Source organism: Crocodylus siamensis, chromosome 4, assembly GCF_052110815.1.
Source record: "Crocodylus siamensis isolate JL-2025a chromosome 4, ASM5211081v1, whole genome shotgun sequence".
NCBI lineage: Eukaryota > Metazoa > Chordata > Crocodylia > Crocodylidae > Crocodylus > Crocodylus siamensis.
Window position 1 is genome coordinate 242,790,746 of NC_143398.1, and position 25,321 is coordinate 242,816,066.

A 25,321-nucleotide genomic window follows, 5' to 3' on the forward strand; every position below is an offset into this window, starting at 1 on the left:
GAGTAGCAAATAAACAGGAATGACAGAAGTCAGACTTCAGCTGTGCCGAAATCCCTTGGTATCTGTAGCTGCATCTGTGTTCCTCGGTAGGAGTGGGCTTGTAAATCCATGGACTGATGCTCCAGGTCACGTGGCAGCCATGCATTAAAAATTTACTGCATAAATTATTACCTTGTTATGATTCAAGTTGTTATTTTTTCCCCCCTCTGGGTGATGAAGCACCCAGAACTTGCCAAAAAAGGCCACCCCTTGCTTCTTCCAGAATGCTTAAGTGCCCTGCCTGGATCTCTTCCCTCTATTTATCTAATTTAGCAATTTTTACTGAATTGGAATTTGTTAAAAGCAGGTGTTTACGGAATTTTTTTCTCACCCATTTTTCAACCAGCTGATTCACATTTTTCAGACTTTAAACGTTTAATGCCATTTCTAGTTCTAAATATTAAAAGGAAGGGAAGTGTTGTTTAATCTCCACAGTGGGCCTCCATCCAAACTCCTTTTTTTTAACCAGTTCTTCGGACAAGGAAGGTGCTTCAGATCCAATCACAGAAACAATCTTGGTGGTTTGACGCTGTCACATCACATCACAAATCCTAGATACATGGCACTGGAACACTCATGGGAGGATCTAGAATTATGAAAAGGGGGTGCAGATGGTGAGGTGCATAATCCCATATAAAATAATACACATTTTTCTCCAGTTAAAAATAAACCAGAAGCTTTACAAATATGCTAGGGGCCTAGGGATGTATTATTCAGTTGAAGATTGAAAACAAATATAACTTAATTGGAATGAGTTAAAAGCAACCTACAGGACTGTGAAACAGGAGTGTCATTACTGGGAGCAGGTAACAGCAAAACTGCAGAACAAAAGCTAGCTTGATTGGTGGAACATCAAGACCATTTAAAAGAAGAGCGGATACGTCTACACATGCATTTACACTGGCTTAAAATCACTGCACAGTAGGCTGGTGCCTACACATGCAAGCATTAAAACACATTAACGCTGTGTGTGGGCTGACATGGGACTAAAGTTAGTCCCAAGTCATTCCATACAAACAGTGTTCCTGTGCAGTAAGCCATCTACATGTGCATTACTATGCAGTATCTGATTGGGCATAAATTTGATATGTGCATGATGCAGGTATTGAATTTACACCCAAGTTGGCATAAGTTGCAATATTTACTGTGCAGTACCGGTGTGCATGTGTAGACTGACGACCATACTGTGCAGTGATTTTGGTTACTGCACAGTAAATTCACACATGTAGATATGCTCAGAGGGTCATTAACACCTATGGAATGAAGAGTTTAAAAGGGATCGGGTAGCTTATAAAAAGCCATGAAATCAATTGAGTCTCACAGCACTGTTTGACTAGAAATGCTCTGCCATTGCCGGGCACTTGGTTTTAAACTTTGGGTGGAGCACGAATCAAAAGAGCCTGTAAATGCACCAGTGAACCCTCCTGAATCCACCCCTGGGAACACTCCCCTGGAAGTGAGTATTGAATCTTAAAGTGGAATTCCCACCATGAAGACAAGGTCATGCACAGAACAGTAATGAAGACATGTTACCTTTATGTGGGGATATAGTCGAGGTTAGCATAAGAAGCAGTAGTGGAGTGATGGGTTGGCAAGTGGGGCACAAAACCCAGGCACTGCCAGAGTAGAGATGGGGGCTGTCTGCCTGCCCCCCTCCCCACTCACCCTGCACAATGAAACATCCCTTCCACAGCAGGAGACCTCCACCGTTGCGCAAGGTGGAGAACTGGTTGGTTACTTCTCTGGTAAAAGACCATCTCTGCCTTTCAAGGTCTGACCCATTTCTCCCCATACAAATTCCAGAGTGGTTTTTTTCATAGATTCAGATGAACAAAGGGGTAAGGAGGATCAGGAATTGAGAGAGAAACCATCAATTACATAATCTATTTCACCTTTTTGCGCTGAGTGTCTGCAATGTTCGGGACATCAGTGGATTTCCTTCTGATAAAGGCCATCAAAAGTGTGGTCAAAATCTGGCCATCACGGGAACAAATATAGTCAGCGGTGCTGGCATAGAGAAACAGAGATGAAAAAAGAGCTTGTAACATACTGGTAATATTCTATCTGGAGTGAAGAAGGACATGATGTTATTTGTTCTTGAGATCATTATAGATTTTTTTTTTTATTGCCATGTCTTGATGACCCAGGAGCATCTAAGGCACTACCAGTTCTGTCTACTTTCTGTTTCTGCTGCCTCTTCTGGTACTTCTTTCTGCCACTGTGATATTAGTTGAAGTAACCTTCCTTTCTTCTCATCTAGGTGATTGTGGGAATAAATCACATTACCGTGAAAAACTGCAGCAGCTCTCAGTAATGATCTTCCTTAACAAAATGGACTTTGTACAAGTGTGGGGAAACAACAGCTAACAGAAACTGATGGAAAGGATGGAGGAAGCAATTTAATGGACTAATTAAGAGTCCAATCTGTGTGATTATGGGACAATAGTCATCTCAGAACCGTTTAGCTGTACTATTTTGTCTGCTTAAAAAGTCAATTATACGATGTTCAGTGGAATTACACACTCCAGGGACTGAGCTTGGTGGAGATAACTACATTCCTGGAGTGTTAAAGGCACTTGGCTCCCATTATACCCTCCTGACATGTGATTATCTCTCATAACAACCATACACACCTTGTGGACTTTTATCTTCCCCTTAAGTTTGTTTCTATTCGTTTCTTTCTTAGGACATTGCAGAGAGCCCTGGGCCTAAGGAGGAATGGCCGTACAGTGGCTAAGATGCCTCCCTATAAATCCAGAAGTATGAATTTGTGGGCCTGTGCCAAAGCCTCCTCTACTTCCTGTCCCGCTCCCTGGGTCGGACCAGATATAAATAGAGGTCTACCCAACTCGAGGAGGGGGTCAGCTGATTTTGCGGGGTGATAACAGGACCAGCTGCCATTTTTATAGGCTGATTGTGGCGTCTATCCCCTGCCCTACAACTCTGATTTCCTAAGGGGCCCCGGTGGCCCTGTCCCTTGCCCCTGATTGGTTGTAAAGGCTGTATGTCACATAGCCTCACCCTTTGTCACTGATTAGTTACAAGGGCTGTCTGTCATGAGGCCCCACCTCCTGCTGCAGATTGGTGGAGAGAGATGGGGCCCCATGACAGGCAGACTTCTTAGCCAATCAGTAGCAGGGGGTGGTGGCAGCAGCCATCTTGGGCTTCCCTTCATGCTGGCAGCTCCCCTCTCCACTTCCCTGTCCCCACCTCTCCCACTGGGTTGCAGTGCCATGACGACCGCTGGCTTCCTCTGAGGAGCCAGCATTTTATTTTCAGTGGGCACATCTACTTGAGCTGTTAACTGCACAGTAGCCAAATAATACCGTGCAATAGCACATCACAGCACTAATAGTACTAATATGCTACTGTTCAGTATTATTGGGCTACTGCTCAGTAGTGTCACTTAAAAGATGTTCACTGGAGCTACTGCAGAGTAACACTACTTACTGCACATTTATTTAATACTTGATTATACAAGTACTAAATAAATGCACAGTAAACACTGTGCATAGCGTCTTGTGTAGATGTGCCCAGTAAGGGTTTTTCCCATGGATTTTGCAGGCATTGCCTAATTTCACTGGCAATGCTGGATTTTCTGATTTCTGCAAAATCTGCGACAGCGTGATTTTAGTAGTTCCCTAGATATAAACAGGTACCTGGTCCTTCGAACTACAGAGTCAAAGTTATGGTGCTGGATATCCCATTCCCTTGTGTCCTATTGGTGACAGTGTTCCCTGGATAAGCAATTATTTTCTGACAATGGAAGGTAAAATGAGACAAGGCAATATGGAGTTTGTTTTTAATTTCAATGTGGATTTTTTTTCTGTTGTGTATTAACCTTGAGGCTACCTCTAATTTTCTCCAGACATAAATCTTTCAGAGCTTGTATAAACAGTAATAGATATTATTTCTGTGCTCAGAAGAATTGGGAACATTTGCATCCATTTGCAACACATTGTTACAGATTCAAAATGTTAGACTTAGAGCTTGGGTGCAGCCCACTAAATCCAGAGTAACTTCCTCTGAATTCTATAGGGTGACCTCAGATTTTCACCTATGTAATGGAGAACAAAACTTGGATCAATCTCTGGCAATAACTTTCATGCCATCTTGAGTTACAAGCTTTTGAACAGAGCCACCTAAGTGGTAATTACTTTTATATTTCTATATATTTACATGTATTATTACAGAGACCTTTATGGTCAGTTCCAATAGCTTTTGGCCCTTAAACCAGTTGACAATTTGATTTACCAAAAACAAAACAAAACAAAACAAAATTGATGAAGTTCTTCAGCTTTTGTTTTAACGTTGTCAAGCTATTTGCCTAGATCTTGCTTTTTCTATGCTACTGTACATATTGATTTTTTGTTGTATGCTGATAAGTATACTTTTGTGGAAGGCACTTAGAGATTAGAAACTAAGCATGCCTACAAAAATACTTCAATCATTCAAATTAGAATAGGAAAAAAGTAATAGGTTACCTGATCCATTCTCATAATATCTCTAGGAAAAGTAAGATTTATTATTCCCTTTAGTACATTTGCCAGTCTTTTGTCCAATCTTTTTTTAAATGATCCATGCAATGGAATTTCCACCCATTCCCTACGGAGAATATTTTCTAGCCTAATCGATCTGACAGTTAGGACTTTTCTCTTGTTATTCATCTTAAATATTCTTTTCCTTTAGTTAATTCCATTACTTCTAGTTGGTCATATACACTGCATAGAATTAAAGACCTATAAAAATAAAATGATGCCACAGGGAGTCTGGCTTTGATTTTATTAAGCCAGGATATGGGCTAGTTTACAACAATGCAAATTCAAAAAACCCCACTGAAAATCATGTATTTGTTCTCAATTTCTGCTGGCATAACAGGGATCAGAATTCGATCTATTATGTTTAGTTTCTGAGTTTGTAACAATGCACCAGGACTTTATCTGAGTTCCTTAATACATTACTTTTCTCCGAGCATTATCTGGTATCAGAGGGTATGTTTACATGAGACATTTAGCGCAGTTGCCTAATTAGCTCCGCAGTAAATGTCTTAGCATCTATGCCTACAATGCTATTAGGATGGAGTAAACTAACCCTGCCATAGGTTAGTTCTTATAAACACGAGTACTATCCTACTACTATTCCATAGCAATGAACATGTAGATGGTGAGAGGGCTGACTGGAACTTGAGGGCGCAGGGGCCTGCCTAACGGCTAGCCCCATGCTGAAGCACACTCGTGCCTCAGCCAGCCCCTCCGCAGCATGTTAAGCTGGCTCAGAGCAGCTCCAGGCTGTCAGGCAGACCCCCTGAACCTCCTTTCAGCCAGGGCTTCACTGATCTGCCTCAGCATGATGTGGTCCTGGCTGCAAATTCAAACACAGTGCCCACAAGCAATAAACTCTGGCATGATGTCCATCGGAGTTTATTGCTGCACAATAATTGCATGTGTAGACATGCCCAGAAATACTTATTTTGCATTTGGTGAGATCCTGAACAAACGAAGAAGCAAATTCATTCTTGTGTAAGTATGGAGATAGTGGTTATGACTTTAAAGGAAACCAGGTTTGCACACATGGTGTGAAAAAGTTACATTGCTTTTCTACTTATTTGCACTCAAAAGAGATAGCCACCCTTCTTCTCACAGCTAAATACGGTTCAGAGAACTACCTTCCAATTCTAGTGCTTCAGCTCAGCAAAGTCCAATGGGCCCTACATAAAATTACCCACCAATAAACGACAATTGTTTTTCTACCCTATTTAGAGACCTCTAAGTGGTTTGCCAGTATAAAAGGCATAATCCTTACAAGACACACGTGATGTAGGTAAAGAAGCAATGTGGCCAGGGACAGGGAGAGTCAGGAGATCTTAGTCTCATTCCTTGTTCTTCCATAGACCAGATGGATGATTTTGAGCAAGTCATGTCTGTTCTCTGAAGTGGGACTTTAGAGACTAACTGGTTCAGAAAGGTGTTCAGTTTAGTAGTTACTAGATGCTATGAATGGACTGCCAGTTAGTCTTGAAGGTCCCGCCACACCCTACCTTCTGCTGGACTTCAGACTAATGTGGCTAACTGCCTCTGTCCATGTCTCCTCTCTGTTTCTCCTCCCAGGCATTATCTTTCACGATCATCCATGACTTCATCCTGCACTACTGAAATCAATGGATGTTTTATCGGTAAGTTCATCAATTTCATAGATTTCATAGACATCAGGGCTGGAAGGGACCTCGGGAGATCATCAAGTCCAGCCCCCTGCCCAAAGGGCAGGAAGTCAGCTGGGGTCACAGGATCCCAGCAAGATAAGCATCCGATTTACTCTTGAAGGTGTTCAATGTAGGTGCTTGAACCACCTCCGCTGGCAGACTGCTCCAGACCTTGGGGGCTTCTTGCTTATGTCCAGCCTGAAACGGTCTTGCAGGAGTTTGTGACCGTTCGACCTCGTCATTCCTTGGGGCGCTCTGGTGATCAGACGTTCCCCCAGATCCTGGTGGTCACCCCTGAGAAACTTATAGGTGGCCATCAGATCACCCCTGAGCCTGCGCTTTTCCAGGCTAAAGAGTCCCATGGCTCTCAGCCTGTCATCGTAAGATCTGTTTTCCTGACCTCTGATCATGTGCGTGGCTCTCCTCTGGACTCTCTCAAGCTTCTCCACATCCTTTTTGAATTGTGGAGCCCAAAACTGGACGCAGTACTCCAGCTGCGGCCTCACCAAGGCCGAGTACAAGGGGAGAATGACGTCCCGGGATTTGCTCGAGAAGCACCTATGGATGCACGCCAGCGTTTTGGTCGCTTTACTAGCCGCAGCATCACATTGCGGGCTCATGTTCATCTTGTGGTCAATGATGACCCCCAAGTCTTTTTCTTCTGTAGTGCTAACCAACGTAGCACTGCCGAGCCTATAAGGGTGCTGCAGGTTTTTCCTCCCAAGGTGGAGAACCTTGCATTTATCGGTGTTAAACACCATGAGGTTCTCGTCTGCCCATTTGCTGAGCTTGTCCAGGTCAGCCTGGATCACTCGCCTATCTTCTGGCGTGGATGCTTTGCCCCAAAGTTTGGTGTCATCGGCGAACTTGGCCAGTCCACTCCTGACTCCAATGTCCACATCATTAATGAAGTTGAACAGGATGGGTCCCAGGACAGAGCCTTGAGGGACCCCACTGGTCACAGGGCACCATGATGAGTGACTGCCATCAATCACAACCCTCTGGGTCCGACCACGGAGCCAATTTCCCAGCCAGCGGATCGTGGTGGAGCCAAGGCCACAACTGGCCAGTTTGGCCAAGAGGTGATCATGGGATACCAGATCAAAGGCTTTTTTGAAGTCAAGATATATGACATCAATCTCTTCTCCCTTGTCTAGGTAATAGGGGCAAGAAGAGGCTGTTAGATTGTAATCTCTTTGCTGCAAGAGCTTTCTCTCTCAGCTCTGTGTAAATGATGCCTAACCTAACAGGACCAGGAACTTGGTTAAGTCAGAACTGCAAGCTTAGCAATTTTGCTGCTAGATTTAGCAACTGGTTGGGTTTCCCTAGGGAAAAAGAATTGGCATGTAACAATGTGAATGTATTAAGAATCCTGTATCAGTTTATTATGTGCGCTATTTGCTCAATTGTCTAGTGACATTTCTGATGAATTTAGAAGGTCTACCGCGAAGCATCTGGTAACATTTTGAGGTTTGTCTGGGGAAGTTCTGTTAATCTATCCTCCTAAATCAGTTCCTCCAACTGTCCTGTACTTTTCCCTTGTTTTTCTTCATATATCAGCATATCTTCTTTATCTTCTTCCAGTACTGTATTGTTGGGAATAGCATTCAATGCTCATGGTCACCATTTTTTTCTTGATTTCTGGCATAGTTATCTATTCATGAAGACCAGAATAAACTAAACTCAATCCAAACATCTTTACTCAGTCAGTGCTCTTTAATGACTTTGCTAGGAATTTTGCCCAAGCTAGCATTTCACAATGGACCCGCTCTTTCCTTCCATACTGTGATATAAATTCGTATCCAGTTAACTTTCAACCATCACTTATGTGTTGTTGTTCTGTTTAATAGTACTCCTTTTTGAAAATATCCTCCAACAAATATATATGTTTAGGATGCTAGTTCCTCCTTGGATGTTTTCAAGCAGAATCCATTTGTTCTATTTTCTCTTCATTTTTTAAACCTATTTCCCATTGCCTATATATATTTTTCTCTCTCATTATCTGTTTGCAAAACAGCTCAATTTAGTATCATCCACAGACTTAATTAATGGGTTGTTTACTTCTTTCTTCAAATCATTAATAATGCTGTTAAATAAAACTAAACCTAACACCAATCCCTGGGCAGCATGCTGGACACCTCTTCTCAGCTTGATGCATTATCATTTATCTTTAGTCTTTGTTTACGGTCCCTCAGCCAGTTCTCAGTCAATGTGACAGTGCTCCTAACCGAGCAAACGTGTGATTGATTTTGATTCTAACCTGAAATGAATTTCCTGACAAAGATAAAACAAAAGCAAAGAAAAAAATAATCCATAAATTATATTGTTGCTTGTTTTATATTGCAAGTGTATTTAAGAACTTATGGAGAAAGTTTACAGTCTGTCTGCCTATGTAGTTTCATATATGGAGGTCTATCACTCTTGTATCTCAACACTTTACTCAAGCTCCTTAAAAAAATAAGTGATGAATAACCTGATATGGATTAAAAAAGGAACCCTTACAGGAAACTGAAAATAAACCTGATTCACTTGGCAGATCCTCAGCCAGGAGGCTGTGAAGTGAACTATTTTAAACTAAGACATTTAATTTTGCAGTGTGGCAGCTAGCTGTTGGAGTGAACTTACAGTGCACTAAATTTTCCATTGATTGCCTTTCAATCAAGAATAGAAGTCTTTCTGAACACTTTGCTCCAGCTCAGGTAAAATGTATGGCATTGATGCAGAAACCACCTGGTGAAATGCTATAGCCCGGACCTCTTTTGGCCTTAAAATCTAAACCTCTGTGATCTACACAAACAAAGGCTATCATAGTAACAGTGTCAGATTATGACACGCAGAGGCCCTAAACTACATCCAGTTTAAGAGGCTTCATACAATAAAAATAATCCACAAAATCCATGAAAATGGATTTTCATGAAATTTTAAAGTGAACAATTGTTATTTTTGCACAAATGTAAGAACTCAATATGAAAAATAACTGTGGAGCCATATATATTTATATTTTTGTCATGTTAGAATGAAAATGTCCATATTTAGTCATTTTCCAATATATCCTTTATCTCCTTTATTTACCAGCTGATTATTGTAAAACTTGATATTGAGCCTGGTTTCATATTTAGAGGCCTCTAATATTGTGAGGCCCCAAATTATACCTTAAATAGCTTAAGCCTAAATCCAGCACTGAATCTTAACACTTTTGTGGATGGGGCACACCTGTAGATCATTAAAATATGTTTTCAATTATGTAACATCATTTCTTGCCCCTGTTCCAGCATTCAATGAGACTTCCAAAATGTTTCATGGGTCTCTTACCTTGCTGTTTCCAACCCAGACAAGAGCCTCAGCGTTAACGTCATGCAGCAATCTATACTGTGACAATCTTTGGTGTACTCTTCCAGACTCAGGACTTTTAGAGAGTTCAGAAGATCACCCAGATCTTTGTGCAATGTCTACTGGAGAAAAAATAGTAGGGTCCAATCGCTGTCCATAAGTAAAGTGTGATGGAGAAATTGGATTCTTTTCCCCTACAAAGACCTGCCAAGAGAATGAAAGAGTAGAATAGGGCTAAGTGAAGTAGTATGTCTACAGGGCAGGAGGACTATGGGGCATGTCTTAACAACTTCATTTTAAACATGGATTCATATAGAGGACATGGGTACTGTTATCAGTGAAAAGGATCAGAAAAGTGAAGGGTAGCTTTAATTTACTGTTGTGCTTTATGGGGAGCTCCCCAGAGGAGTTGCATTTGGTAGCTGTGTTGGTTTGGGACAAAAATAAATTCAAAACTCTAGACGTCTTGTTTCAGAGATGATACCTCTTATTAGGCCAACTAAGAAATTGCAAATATAATATATATATATATATATATATATATATATACACACACATATACATATATGTATAAATATACACGCGCACACACACACACACACACACACACATATATATATATATATATATATATATATATATTTCCTGCAAGCTCACGTGCCCTTCCTCAGGTTCAGGGAAAATTAAAGATGGTAAAAAGTATCCATAGGTAGGAAATAAACATTTTGCAGAGGAAGCTGAAGATGGAAATCAGTCCCACTTGGTCCACGAGAGTGTCTTCCTGAGTTGCTCTTTGTTGTGCAGATCAGGCATAATTCCTTCCCTTTTAGCTGATTTTGAATTATAAATTTCATGGCTGAACAAGAAGAAATATTTCTACATCTCGATGCTAGCCATCTGACACCACCAGGGAAGAAATCCTGTCTGATCTGCACAACAAAGAGCAACTCAGAAAGACACTTTCATGGACCCAAAGGGACAAATTTCTATCTTCAGCTCCCTCTGTGCAAAAATGAAGTTTATTTCTTACCTGTGGGGACTTTTTACCATCTTTGATTTTCCCTGAGCCTGATGAAAGGCATGTGAGCCCAAAAGCTTGCAGAAAAAGATATTTTTTTCGAGATTTCTTAGCTGGTCGAATAAAATGTAACATCTCTGAGCCAAGTGTAATAGATTTTTGCATTCCCCAAGAAGTTTGCACTCACTTGACAGTCAACACTTACTTTTTGAGGACAGCTCATTTCTTGGAGACGGTGCCATCAAAACCACAATATAGCATGTCTGCTAAATATACTGTTACTTGTGGGGAGTCATGACATTCAGCATTGGTGCTGGCCTCACACCTGGCTAATCCTGACTTCATCATGTTGTGGGGTTATTTGCATATTATTTGCCAGCACAGGCCTGTGCTCAGTGAAGGGAAGGCTTGCCTCTGAGCCACCAAGTCTTTCTTCATAAACACACTGCTTTTCAGCCTCTCAATAACACTGGGGACTTTTTTTCTTCAGGGCAGGATGAAATGGAACAAGGTAATTTCACCAGCCTTTAAAGCACTGAGCATCTGGCAGATGGGTTATTATTAATATCGTAAGAACATATTGTTCCCAATGCCTCTTCAAAAGTAGAAGCACTATATCAGACCTGGATTCAGAAAGGCAATGAAACACATGATTGAATAGACCCCTATTAAGCAAAGCATTTAAGTTCATATGCACTGGAATTAGGCTTTACTCCTTTGCTGAACTGAGGCCTTGGACAGTGGCCTAAGTTTCTTTTCCTGAAGTGACTCTGAATGCTATTGCTCTAATATCAAGCTATAATCACATAGCCAAATTCAACAAGCAGCTTCTCAAAAGCAAATACACAGTCAAAATGAATATGATATGGGAATTTATAAACTGAATACTATGGAGGCATTTGAATGCTTGATGTCAGAGAGCATGACCTGGGGCTTTTTGTCGACTTGTGATTTGAAAGGTTAAGATTTGAACATAGGGGTTATTGCCTATTCTGTACATTTGACTGCCTATAGTGCCTGAATGCTTAATGTTTCAAGAAGTGTGGCCAGGAAGAACTTGGATTTAAATTCTGCTGGTCATTATATGGAAAATGCTATACACACACACACAAGGCATCCAGTCATATTTCATATGATTACAATTAGAAGTTTTAACATGAGGCTAAATAATTATAGTCCAATCAGTTAATGGCTTCCTAATAACCATCAATTGTCACCACCTACAGCAACTCCAGCATATGTATAATCACCTATAGCAAAACAAGGTGAAAAGTTTGTAAGCTTAGATGGCCCAATGGTTAATAGGGTTGTGCAAAATTTCTCTAGCCGTTTCATTTTGACACTGTTTTAATTCATTTCAAGGTCAAAACAGCAAAATTGAAATGAAACAAAAGGCTTTCTTGAAACAAAATGAGGCTAGTCAAAACATTTTGACCATAGCACTGGAGATGGGAAGTCAGTCCAGCTGGGCTGACTTTCCATCCCCGGTGCTAGATCTGGCTGGGGACTGGGAGTTTGACTCCCCATCCCTGATCTAGTGCCAGGGATGGGGAGTTACCCAGCTGGGCTGGCTTCCCGACCCCAGCATGATGTAGTGAAAGGTTGAAACAGCGTCAAAACAGCCTCACTGTTTTGATAAAGCAAAATCGAACAGCTGTTTCAAATCAAAATGAAATTCGAAACAGAACGCTGTTCTGTCGAAACATCGAAACTCAAGGCGAAACGGAACGGTGCCATTTTGCACAGCCCTAATGGTTAAGACATGGCAGTTTCTGTACTCAGGAGGACAGAGTTGCCAGCACTAAAGCCAACTGCTTTTGACCTCTTGTCCCCTTTGACCAGGTGTGCATTTAGATCTGGATCAACTTAGGGTGACCTTTGGGACAAGTCTTGCACTCATGCCTCCATAGCTATAACAAGACCCCTGTACCGCTCTGCCTCTGCAGTTCACATGGAACAAACACAGCCTGCTCATGGCAGTCAGACACTTAGACAATCTGACTTATTTTCCCCTTATAAATGTAACCTTGCTAAAACACAGACTGTTCAAATCTGATGTTTACAGAAGGGCAACGATGTGCAGGCAGTGAAACAATGTTTCTTATTTCTACGGTAGTGATCTACACAACCTTTCTTCTTCCTCTTCAATGGCCTGGGTCCCCTGAGTAATGGAGGCAAGGCTTGTTCCCTCATCTGAACATCAGACCAGAGTGGAAAGCAACAAAAGGGGAACAGTTTGAACTAGGTTGCGCATCCTCACCTCTCTTTCCACCCATGCAGCAGCATCGCCATCATTCTGTTCCTAGTAAGCTTTATTCAAACAAAAAACCCATTTATTCAAAGCACTCTACATTTAAGCAATGTCTGTCAAGGCACAGGGCATTTTCCTGAGAATTAATAACCAGCTGATAGGGCTTCATAATTCCCAATGCTTGCCTTGGGTCAAGAATATTTCTTTTATTATAAGCAGATAATTAGCATCAATAATGGAATACAAACATTGACATACCGATTGCTATTCTTTTCTCTCTCTGTTCTTTTTTAATGAGACGATTTTGTTTTAATTACAGCCATTTCTGGAGAAGTGACGAGTGGTGCACATAGCCAATTAGATGGCTCAAATTACCTCTCTACACCTTCCAATCAGCATTGTCATTCTCACAAGCTGAGTTACTTGAAGCAGGAAAATAAAGAAAGAAATATCGCTATTGCTTCAGTCTCCAAAATGGCTCTGCACAGGAAATTGTGATCCCTGGTATTTATTCATTTATGTCTGATGCTTTTATTCACAAGAATAACAAAAAAGACCATTGCTGTAGACTTCAGAGGAGTGGTTCCCAAAGTTTTTAGCTGCAAGGCACCCCTCCATCATTTTTAAAATAGGATCACCTTTATTCACTAATTTATGTATTCTAGTGCTTACCACCTGGCAAAAGGGCAGGACGGTAGCCAAGCAAAGATGAGCCTGAGTTTGCACTCATCTTCTCACATGTTGTGGCACCCTTCAAAATATCTCATGGCACCCCAAGGTGCCCTAGTACCCTGTCTGAGAATCACTATTTTAAAATCTAATTCAAACCCTACTGGGGTCGCCTTACAGTTTTAAGGCTTATATCTGCAGCTAAGTGGTGATCTTAGAAAATGAGGAGAGCCCATTTTACACCACGCAATGTTTCAAGATGCAACTGAGCTAGAACAAAGTGACTTCACTTGCTCCTGTGCTGAAAAGACAGTTGACCTTTCAGAAACTGAGGATGTAGAGAAGACATGCATCAAAGATCAGGGGAAGGAAGTGATGCCAATGGATTTGCTAGAAAATGGTTGTGTATGTGCATTTTCCCACAATAAAGGCTTATCCTCCCCTGCTTCCATGGTCGGCTATTGTGGATTGGCTCCCTAAGTAGGCGGAGTGAAATCCAGGCACTGCTGAATTCAACAGCATCATTCCCATTGATTTTAATGGGGTCAGGATTTCCCCCTGGCAGGGATATTTTCCCCTGTTGCATTCTGTTGGGTTTTAGTGTGTTTATGTAGAATTCTGATTAATCGCCTATAAAATCCTAGTTGTTCTTTCCCCACTTATATTCTGTAGGACTTTTCCCATATGGAAAATAACAAAGAATTTTGACTTCAGATAAAGTTGATTTCCATTGATTGGAAAACGTTACTTACAGGGAGTGACTGGAAGAATTCAACCTACTTAGCTCACCCAAGACCTATTATGATTCCTTCTGAATCTATGAATCTATATGAGGGATTATCTTCAGGCCAGATTTAACTTGAGATCTTATCCCCATTTCTCTTCTCTATGCAGTTCTTGGGAAGGTATGGAACCTACAGATTAATTTTACAAACATCTGCATGTTGAGAAGGGTAATAAGATAACTGGCAAAAAATACTGAGGATATTGGCATATCTAAGATATACCCTTCTCTTAAGTACTTTACTTTGGTAAGCAGGGAGGCATTTATCTCCAGTTGGGATTCAAAGCCTTGCCCCTTTTTGTGGATAAAGATGCCTACACCAGCTCCTTGTTCAGAAAATCCTCAGAGTCTAGGATAATTGTCTTCCAGGACTGTCTTATCTGTGGGTGTGAAGATGGCTGATGGGGTCAAACTGGGGTTAACAGATTACTGCAGCTTGTCCATGTGTTTCTGTGCTGGATGAGTGGCTCTGGATTCTTGATTTGGTCCACAACATGCTTTTTTTGGCAGTCCTACTTTTCCATCTACTGTTGTTGTCATATAGTTTCAAAGTACCAAGATCCTTTCAGCCAACTCTTTTTCCATTTGGGGCAGTCCTGGGTGATCATCTCCCACGAGTTGATGTTGATGTTACATTTTTTCAAGTTGGTCTTGAAGGCATCCTTGAAGTGCTTTCTTGAGCATGCACATTGATTGAGCTGGGAAAATAAAACTTGCTTTAGGAGTCTGAAGTCAGACTGGCCCAGTGAAACTGATGCCAGATGATCATCATCTTGAAGCTCATGGTGTTTTCTTGCAAGAGGATGCTAATATTGGTGTGTCTACCTTCCCACTGGATTTGAAGGCTCCTCCACAGGCAGTATTGATAGTACTTCTCCAATGACTTGATGTGTCTCCTGTATATTGTCCATGTCTCGGCTCCCTACAGTAAGGTGGGAATCACAACTGCTTTATAAACCATGAACTCAGTTTTGGATCTTATATAGTGATCTTCGAACACTCATTTTCTGAGGTATCTGAAGGCTGCACTTGCACAACTGAGGTGATGTTGGATTTCTTCATCAATGGCTTCATAAATGGCTTCTGAGGTACAGGAAATATTTAGTTTTCTCCAAAGTCTCACTGTGAATCTGAATTACCAGAGGTAAAACAGATGATTGGCAGGTCTTGCCAGATTTGAGGACTCTTAGGAATTTCTCCCCTCAAGTCAAGCTGGCAAGGATCATGGGTTCTTGCCTTCCTCTGTAGCATGGAGCATGGTTCTCTATCTAGTGTCATGGGAACGTGTCCTCACTAGACAACTTCTCTGCCCTTGCAGTGGCAGGTGCTGGTGGTTCCTGTGTGATGATGCCCTTGTTTTTTACCTGTCACCTGCTGAAGGGTGTTTGGGGATTTATATCCCTAATGTGCCTTGCAGTTGTAATGTGTGACCATGGATTGGGAGAGCATGGTTCTTAGGAGTCTTTGGATGGACCTTTGCCTAAGAGAGCGTAGGACTGGTTTGATAGCCTAAATCTGGTCCTCCCTTTGGGCCTTGTTACACTTTAATTTTAAATGACCCCTGGAGCTCTTAACCCATGTACTGCCCATGGATTAACACCTGAAAATGGTTTTAAGCACACTTTATATGGATTAAAGTCACTCTACTCCAGGGAGGTTTGTTCAAGATCTGTGTTACCCAGCTCCTGTTCCATTAATGTGTGGGCACTCCCCACAGATGAGCTGCGAAGCTACAGTTGTCCAGCATCCCCGGATGCAGTGTCCCCTCTCCCAACCCTCCTTGGTGGTGTGGACAAATATTTCACCCCCTGAAAAAACTAGCACAAAGCCAGTTCCCTCTCCTGCCCCCCAGTATTATGACCTTCCCTCCCCCATGGGTGTAACCCTGTGCAAACAGCCTGCAGAGCACATGCCAACTAGTTATGTTGCAGGTCACGGATGGGTCTATAGGGCGTGAGGTCTAGGGGGAACCTGTGTGAGGGGACCAAGGCGACGAGCCGGATTGAGTCCCCATGGGCTGGGGCTTCCTCCCTGGGACAGAGGCAATAGCTCCACCAAAAAGCACCTTCCCTCACTACTCCCATCTCTCAGCCACCCCAGGAAGCACCACCAGAATTCCCCATATCTCAGTGCTAAATCCCAATTTATTAAAACATAAGACCATAATTAATTTACTTCCTTGTTCTTTCTTTCTTTGCTTTCCCCTCCTTATTTTATCCTTTACTGCCTTCAGTGGTTGACTTCCTTCGTTTCACCTCCCATTGCGCTTACCCAGTCCCCATCACTAAAACTCTCCCTACTTCCAGCCTCATGCTCCCTCCCCCACCAACCCATCTCTCCAACCTACCCCCACTTAGAGCAAGGATAGAAGTCTGTCCTAGCTCTTCAGCACTCTTGGGACAACTTACAGCTGCAGCTCCTAGTCAGGCCCCTGCTCACTGACAACTAACCATGATCAACATTTGAGCAGTTGAAAGTACAATATGTAACAAGGCCCTGACTTTGTTCCAAACCTCTAAATCTACATAGAGCTTATGTGAGACACAGGCACAGAGCTGTTTGGGTCTGTCAAGATGGAGCCATTCGGGGCATTGCTATTAGCAAACATTTAGGCTTTTAGAGACTCCCCTGGGTGAAAGCTTGGGGACATTGGACACCTTTGTGTTAGTAGCTTAGTAGGGCTTTTGAAGCTCCCAGAAAAGCTTCAAATATACTATCATAGAATCATAGAATCAATGAGTTGGAAGGGACCTAGACAGATCATCGAGTCCGACCCCCTGCCATGGGCAGGAAGGAGCACTGGGGGTGGCAGGGGTCATAAGACCCCAGCCAGGTGCCTATCCAGTCTCCTCTTGAAGATCCCCAGGGAAGGCGAGAGCACCACCTCTCTGGGAAGCCTGTTCCAGGCTCTGGCCACCCTTACAGTGAAGTAGTTCTTCCTAATATCCAACCTAAACCTCTCCTCCCTCAGCTTGTGGCCATTGTTCCTGGTGACTCCAAGGGGGGCCCTGGTGAACAGACTTTCCCCGAGTCCCTGCTGCTGGCTCCTGATAAAGTTGTAGGCAGCCACAAGTTCCCCCCTCAGTCTCCTCTTGTGGAGACTGAAGAGAGTCAGGTCCCTCAGCCTCTCCTCCTAGGGCTGGCCACGGAGGCCCCCAACCATGTGAGTGGCCCTCCTCTCGACCCTCTCCAGTTTCTCCACGTCCCTCTTGAAGTGCGGCGCCCAGGACTGGACACAGGACTCCAGCTGCGGCCTGACCAGCGCCACATAGAGGGGGAGCTAGACCTCTCTGGACCTGTTAGTGATGCCCCTGTTGATGCAGGACAGGGTGCGGTCGGTTCTGCCTATTGCTTTGTCACATTTGCGACCCATATTCATCCTGGAGTCAGTCCTGACTTCAAGATCCCTCTCAGCCTCTGTGCTGCTGAGAGGGGCAGCCCCTAACCTATAACCATAATGCTGGCTCCCTCTCCCCAGGTACAGCACCCTGCACTTGTCCTTGTTGAACCGCATCCTGTTCAGATCCGCCCACTTCTCCAACCTATCCAGGTCTGCCTGGATGTGGTCCCTGCCTGCCGGTGTAGTCACTTTACCCCACAGCTTGGTGTCATCAGCGAACGTGAGCAGGGTGCTCTCCACACCCTCGTCCAGGTTGCTAATGAAGATGTTGAACAGCATCGGCCCCAGGACCGAGCCCTGGGGGACTCCGCTGCCCACACCCTCCCAGGTCGACAGACCTATCCACCACCACCCTCTGGGTGTGCCCCTGGAGCCAGTTTGCCACCCATGTGACCGTGCATTCATCCATGCCGCAGCCCCTCAGCTTGCCCACCAGAATTGGGTGGGACACAGTGTCGAAGGCCTTCTGGAAGTCCAAGAAGATGACATCGACTTCCTCCTTCACATCTAAGCTCTTTGTTACCTGGTCACAGAAAGAGACCAGGTTAGTCAGGCAGGATCGGCCTGGCACGAACCCGTGCTGGTTACTTCTCAACCTCACTTCCCCTGCAGGGCTCTCACAAATGTGGCCCTTGATAATTTTTTCAAAGACCTTCCCCAGGATAGAAGTGAGGCTGACTGGCCTGTAGTTGCCAGGCTCTTCCTTCCTCCCCTTCTTGAAAATAGGGACCACATTGGCCCTTTTCCAGTCCTCAGGGACGTGGCCCGACCACCAGGAGTCCTCGAACAGCCGTGCCGATGGCTCCACAATGACACCAGCCAATTCCCTCAGCACCCGTGGATGAAGGTCATCCAGGCCCACTGACTTGGACACATCTAAGCCCTCCAGGCAATCCTTAACTAGGTTTGAACTAACAGTCAGGGGACTCGCATCCTTCCTGGGCCTCTCTATGCTATCACCCGAGAGTACCCCATTGTCAGGGGACAGGAACATGAAGGCAAAGAACTTGTTCAAGAGTTCTGCTTTCTCTCGCACATCCATCACCAACTGCCCTGCCCTGCCCTGTAGGGGTCCAGTGTTACCCCGAGACTTCTTCTTGCTACCTATATACTTGAAAAAGGACTTTTTGTTATCCTTAATCCCAGAAGCTAATCTAAGCTCCAGTGCTGCTTTAGCCTCCCTTACCAAATCCCTACAAGCTCACGTCAGGGAGGTGTACTCCTCCTTTGTCCCTGCCCCCTGCTTCCACCACCAGTACGCTTTTTTCTTTGCCCTCAGGCCAGCCTGGATATCTGCGTTCAGCCATGAAGGTTTCTTGGATCCTTTTCCTACCTTCCTGCACAGAGGAATTGTGTCCTGTTGCAACCCAAGGATAGCCTCCTTGAGGAAGGACCACCTTTCCTGGACCCCCATACTAGTTACCAGCTGGGCTCCAAGTGCCTCCCTGACTACTACCCTGAGCACACCGAAGTTAGCTTTCCTAAAGTCAAACATTTGTGCTGCGCTAATTACCCTCCCCACCTTTCTATGAATAGCAAACTGGATCATTTCATGATCACTGTCCCCTAGCCTCCCTGGTACTAGCACCTCCCCCACCAGGTCATCCCCAGAGGTTAACACCAGATCCAGTATGGCGTTTCCCCTAGTGGGGACGAGTACATCCTGCACAAGATGTAGGTCCTGTACACACATCAGGAACCTTTGTGAGTGGCTAGACCTGGCCGACTGCTCCTCCCAGTTGATGTCAGGGTAATTCGTATCCCCCACGACCACAACATCCTTTGAATGCACGGCCTCCCCCAGCTGCCTGGAGAATTCCAGATCCAGCTCTTCCTCCCAATGTGGTGGCCTGTAGTAAACCCCTACTGCCAGATCCCTCTCCCCCCGCCCTCCTTGGAGCTTGACCCACGGAGTCTCAGTTAAGCCTTCCTCTGGTCCCATCTGGAAGGTAGAACTGGTATACTGCTCCCTAACATAGAGCGCAACCCCCCCCCACCTTTTTTCCCCTTCCTATCTTTTCTAAACAACCTATAGCCCTCTATGTCTACTGCCCAGTCAAATGTTTCATCCCACCATGTCTCCACTAGGCCAACCAGGTCGATTTTACTACTTGCAAGCAGGAGAGCAAGCTCCTCCTGCTTGTTCCCCATGCTTCTTGCATTAGTGCAGAGACACCTTAATCCCCCCATGGGAGCCTTGGGCACCCCCCCCCCCCTTCCTGAGAGACAACTGGTCCCTCGGTATATACCTGAGCTCTTACCTGGTTGGCAGGTCCTACACCTGGTTGAGTTGTCTTTTTCTCCTGTGGATCCCCATCCCCCAGTGAAATTAGTTTAAAGCCCACTGGAGGAGGTCAACTAGCCTGTAAGAAAGCAAATTCTTACCTTTGGGGGAGAGATGGAGACCATCGTGCCCCAGGATGCCCTCTGCTCTGAAGTGTGGGTCGTGGTCCAGGAAGTCAAATACTAGGGTATGTCCAACAATTTTGCTAGATTACACTGATGCATCTAAGTCCTTTTTATGTGTCTGGATCATTGGAGAGTCTTACACGGCCTAATATCACTTACTTCTCTTGACTGCAGCAAGACAATCTTAAAAATAGCAGAGATGTGGTTGGCAGCAAAGGAGTTAATATTTTATTTCCAGGAATGAAGGAGGAGAAATGTCTCCCTCCCTAAGGCATTTTGTACCAGCTGCCAGGAGTCTGGGCAAAGATCCCCCAGCTGAAAGAGAAGTATAGCTGATTGAAGGATCCAGGCAAGGAGGGAACCTACTGGGTCTATTTAAGATAACCTGGATATAAAAGGGGAAAGGGAAACATTTCCTGGTGGTTTGCATGCTTAGGTTTGAGACTGAGGTGCTGCATTTTGAACAGGGAGAGAAAGAGAGATTTATGCTACCAGCCAGGGACAAAGGGAAGCTGTGTGATTCACTGTTATGTTGCAAAGCTGTCCTTTTAATGGGCTAATCATAAAATGCCCAGCGAAAGATATTTAAAGCCTGCCTGTGTTTCTGTACAGACCTTTCATCCTCATCAGATGCCGCGATGGCCATGTTCTGGCTTTGCTTGACAGCAGGCTGACCAACTGCTACTACGAGGCACGTTGCGGTTGCACTGCACTTTCCTCTTTCCTTTGACTGCACACTTCTCAATTAGCTTTTAAGTTGCATTATAGATCCACTAACAGTTGTGCAGTTAAATCATTAATTACCTTCTCAGTCATCTGGGAACTCAATTTCACTTTGGTCGGCAGTTTGTGCTCTGCACTAGATTACTTAGCTAATCCATAAACATCTTCAGACAGTATAATTTAAGGAAGTTAATGATGAGGAAGTTTAGACAATTTTATCACAAAATAATTCTTAGTTAGAGATGTGGAGTAAAAAAGCCTTTATGAAGGAGCAGTATGCGGATTTCAAACCTTTCATTTCCAAATTAGGAAAAGGAACTTCAATTGAATATTGTGAAAAGAAATGAAAAGGAATCTGATTTAATCTGCATAGAAAAGTAAAGACCCAGGGGCACTAGACTGGAAGTCAGAAAACCTGGTTTCTTTTCCCCAGCTCTGCCTCTGGCCTGCACTGAGTAACCTCGCCACTTCTCTGGATGTAGTTCAACACTCAATGTCCATCTGTCCTCTCTGTGTCAGCTGTAAGCTCTTTGGCCAAGCTCTTCTGTTGCTCGGGTGTGCATGGAAGCTCAGGTGGGAATGTCCAGGTCCTGCTTGGATACAAATATTTGCTTAATACATAATATTAAAGAACCCAGAAAGTTATGAACATACCAGCTTCAAAGCACATTTCAAAAGAATTTGAAATACATTTTTTTTTCTTTCTTTCCCTTATCCCTGTGTCTTTTCACAGGCTGTTGATTATCTCTCAAACTCATCTAATCCCTCTAATGTATTTCTGGGTTGGCTGTCTGCCATTGCATCCAGACACTATTTGTTTCAGATTTCTGGGGTCTAGCACTGTTGCTCATGGTGTAGAAGCAAAGCTAACTAGTAGAGCTATTACCACCCTGCATAAATACTGAATAGCAATAACACAGGAGAGAGGGACAGATTCTTTATGGGAGCTAATGGGGTTATAACACGGAGCAGCAGTCAGGAATTCAGAAAGGGAAATTTTGGTTTGCTCCAATTGCATTTTGGAGCACAAATTCTAAGAAAAGCGGTCAGTTAGATAACTGACTAATGTGTGGAGGGAGGCCATTGAAGCACTCCCTTTAAAATACTTAGAATTAAACTATGATTTTTCCAACCTGCCCTGACTAAGCAGCGGAGCATGGTTGCAGCATCCTAGGGACGGGCTGGAGACTCCAAGTTACATTTCCTTCACGCTTCCTGCCTCTCTGTGCCACAGGCATAAATAATCTCACCATTTTCATGGAGCAACACCTTTCCTTCTGTGAGTTCAGCCACTTAAGTGTAGATCAATGAGTCGGTGTTAGAAAGAAATGATAAGATTTGACCCTGCTTGGAAGGAAATGGGTCAGGATTGCAGAAATGGTAGGTAAAGCATTGTAAAAAGATGTGTTCCTCCACCAAGAGGGTTGAAGACGAGGGGTGAAACCACCCACTTTTCTTTGTTACTCTATGGAGTAAAGGTGGTTGCCAGTAAGGGATTGACTGGAAGATATTTTGCAATAGTGACTGGAGAGTGAAGAGGAAAATTAGGAGAGGGTGCAATCATGCAGGCCTCCCAGGGACAATTTGCTTGTAGTTCTTAACCCTCTCTTTTAGGTCTGGGACAGAAATTTCATAAACTGGTTTGAACCAAATCACTGAAGTCTGATATGACATTCAACCAGGTTTATCTTAAACCCGCTTCAGCCATTTTGAAACTGATTTATGTTCTGTTACCGGTTTAAACCAGCTTCTGATCACTTAAACCAGTTTATGTGTAATTTCTTTCCCTAGGCTTAGGGGACTGTGATTGATTCAGAGCAAGCCTAAAGAATTAATAGAGAAGGCCAGAGAAACTATCAGAGATCAATAAAAACAAATAAACTCACAATACCGAAGAATGACCGTATTCTGTGAATTTTGTCTCTGTGACTCATGCTATAGACATGGCATAAACTGAATGGTATTGAATGACAAAAGGAAGAGTTCAGTACAAAGTTACCTCAACAGACAGTGGTCTCTCCTTTTCCACTCATAAGTGAGATACCTTCTATCACTTATCAAGAGTGTTGAATTCATGGGTAGATCCATTTTGCGGAAAAGCAAATATTTTGCTAGAAACAGAATTTCCACTAATGTACTATGGTGCAACTTAGCCTAACTCTAGAAAATGCTGATTAACTCATTAGACCGGGTTAAAAAAGGAGTTATAAATATATATATATAAAATACATTTTCATACATATAATAATACATTTTCCCAAAAATTGCTGAGATCTTTTTTTCAATTTTTTTTTCATAGTTTCATAGTTTCTAGGGTCAGAAGGGATCTGAGCAGATCATCTAGTCCGACCCCCTGCCATGGCAGGAAACAGTACGGGGGTCAAACGACCCCAGCAAGGTGTACATCTAACCTCCTCTCAAACACCCCTAGGGTAGGGGCCAGCACCACTTCTCTTGGAAGCTGGTTCCAGGCCCTAGCCGCCCTGACGGTGAAGTCGCGCCTCCTGATGTCTAGCCTAAACCTACCCTCTGCCAGCTTGTGACCATTATTCCTGGTCACTCCTGGCGGTGCTCGGGGGAACAGGGACTCCCCCAGTGCCTGCTGATCCTCCCTGACTAGTTTATAACAGGCCACTAGATCCCCCTCGGCCTTCTCTTGTGGAGGCTGAACAGGTTCAGGTCCCGTTGCCTCTCCTCGTAGGGCCTGCCCTGCTGCCCCTGACCATGGGAGTGGCCTCCTCTGGACCCTCTCCGTGCTGTCCACATCCCTCCTGAAGTGCGGCGCCCAGAACTGGACGCAGTCCTCCAGCTGCGGCCTGACCAGTGCCACATAGAGGGGGAGGATCACCTCCCTGGCCCTGCTCAAGATGCATCTGTGGATGCAGGACAAGGTGCAGTTGGCCTTTCTTACTGCCTTTCCACACTGCCGGCCCATGTTCATCTTGGAGTCAATGATGACCCCCAGATCCCTTTCCGCCTCCGTGCTGACAAGAGGGGAGTTCCCCAACCTGTGGGTATGGTGCCGGTTGTTCCTCCCCAGGTGCAGCACCTTGCACTTGTCAGTGTTGAAGCCCATCCTATTCTCGTCCGCGCACCCCTGTAACCTGTCTAGGTCCGATTGTAGCCTGTTGCTTCCTTCTAGTGTGCCCACATCCCCCCACATCTTAGTGTCATCAGCAAATAACTCTGGCTTTTGAGGCAAAAAGGGCGCCACACAACAACAACAACAAAAATGAAAAGAAGTGAAACAAAAGCAAGTAACTTCTGAACACCATTCCCAAACTTGTTCCCTAATGATCTCACTTCCCAGCTCACAACTCTGCTTCCCATTTCTTCAACTGCATTTCCAACCAGGCCATGAGAGTGGCAACTCTACTTGCAACATATAGTTTGGGAACCACTGTCCTGCTGCTGGGTACAAAGAGCATTTCTTTTTTCCTGGATAATGGTGTTCAGAAGTTACTTGCTTTTGTTTCACTTCTTTTCATTTTTGTTGTTGTTGTTGTTGTGTGGAGCCCTTTTTGCCTCAAAAGCCAGATCATAGCATTTATTTTCCCAAGGAAGGTTTTCCATCTCTAGTGTCCTCCACCAATGATGAAAAATACTTTAGAACCGGGCTCTTCTACTGGAAGAAAACTGAATAATGCATGGTGAATAGAAAAAGAGCATGAGACTAATAACAGGAAACAAACACCTCAGCTTGCAGTGCACATTTCCAGGTGCATAATAATTCCTTCTAAAATCTGTGACACTCATGGGATTCTCGTATTATTTTCATGAACACCTGCAAGCAATAAATATCCTGATGCCACATTTTGCAGCCTGTGGAATTCTTGCCTCTGTTTGTGAGGGGGAAAAAATACCCCATATTCATATCATTAATTTGGCTCCTGTCTCAACCTCCTCCACTCAGTGTGTTGGTCCCCACACCTCAGTTGATTAAGCCAGTGCCTTAACTTCATGAGCACTGGGCAGTAAGCACCTTGCCATGCCCCCTAAGCCAGCACAACATGTACTCACACCACATTATAACATTATCACATCCATGCCTGTGCATTATGCTGGCCCCAGCAGCCTTATGTGGGGTCCCAGAGGTCTCCCAGAGCTGCAGCCACAGTGATCCTGCAGGTCTGGCAGCCTCAGTGCAGCCCCAAGTGGGTCAGCTCTGCTTTTTAACAGTGCATGCTGCCTGAGTGTGCACTGGTCCATTTTTTTTCCATGTTTTTTTGACCCCTGGATATCCAGAAATCAAAAAAAAACCAAGGGAAAAAATGGAGCAGAACACACCCGATACGTGGCATTGCAAAAATGTTTGCAGCTCCACGTACCGCACAATCATGTTTACCTGGATATGCCCCTAGAAGTCGAAAACCCCCTCTGCGCTGCTCCCTTGCAGCACAGAAAACAAATGGGTGTGCGGTACGTGGTGCCACAGACATGTCTGTGGTGCCACATACCGCATGGCCACACTCATCTGGACACAGTATGTATTTATAGGA

At 44.1% G+C, this 25,321-nt stretch overlaps 1 long non-coding RNA gene across 1 annotated transcript; it reads right to left on the reverse strand.

The window, feature by feature from the left end:
- Window positions 1-493: 493 nt before the first annotated feature.
- On the reverse strand, window positions 494-9,752 carry LOC149867743 (uncharacterized). Its single transcript, XR_016441791.1, has 3 exons — window positions 9,551-9,752; window positions 1,932-2,046; window positions 494-625 (listed from the first exon to the last, which is right to left on the reverse strand). It is a non-coding gene; the product is annotated as an uncharacterized LOC149867743 (long non-coding RNA).
- Between the last annotated feature and the right edge of the window lie 15,569 nt (window positions 9,753-25,321).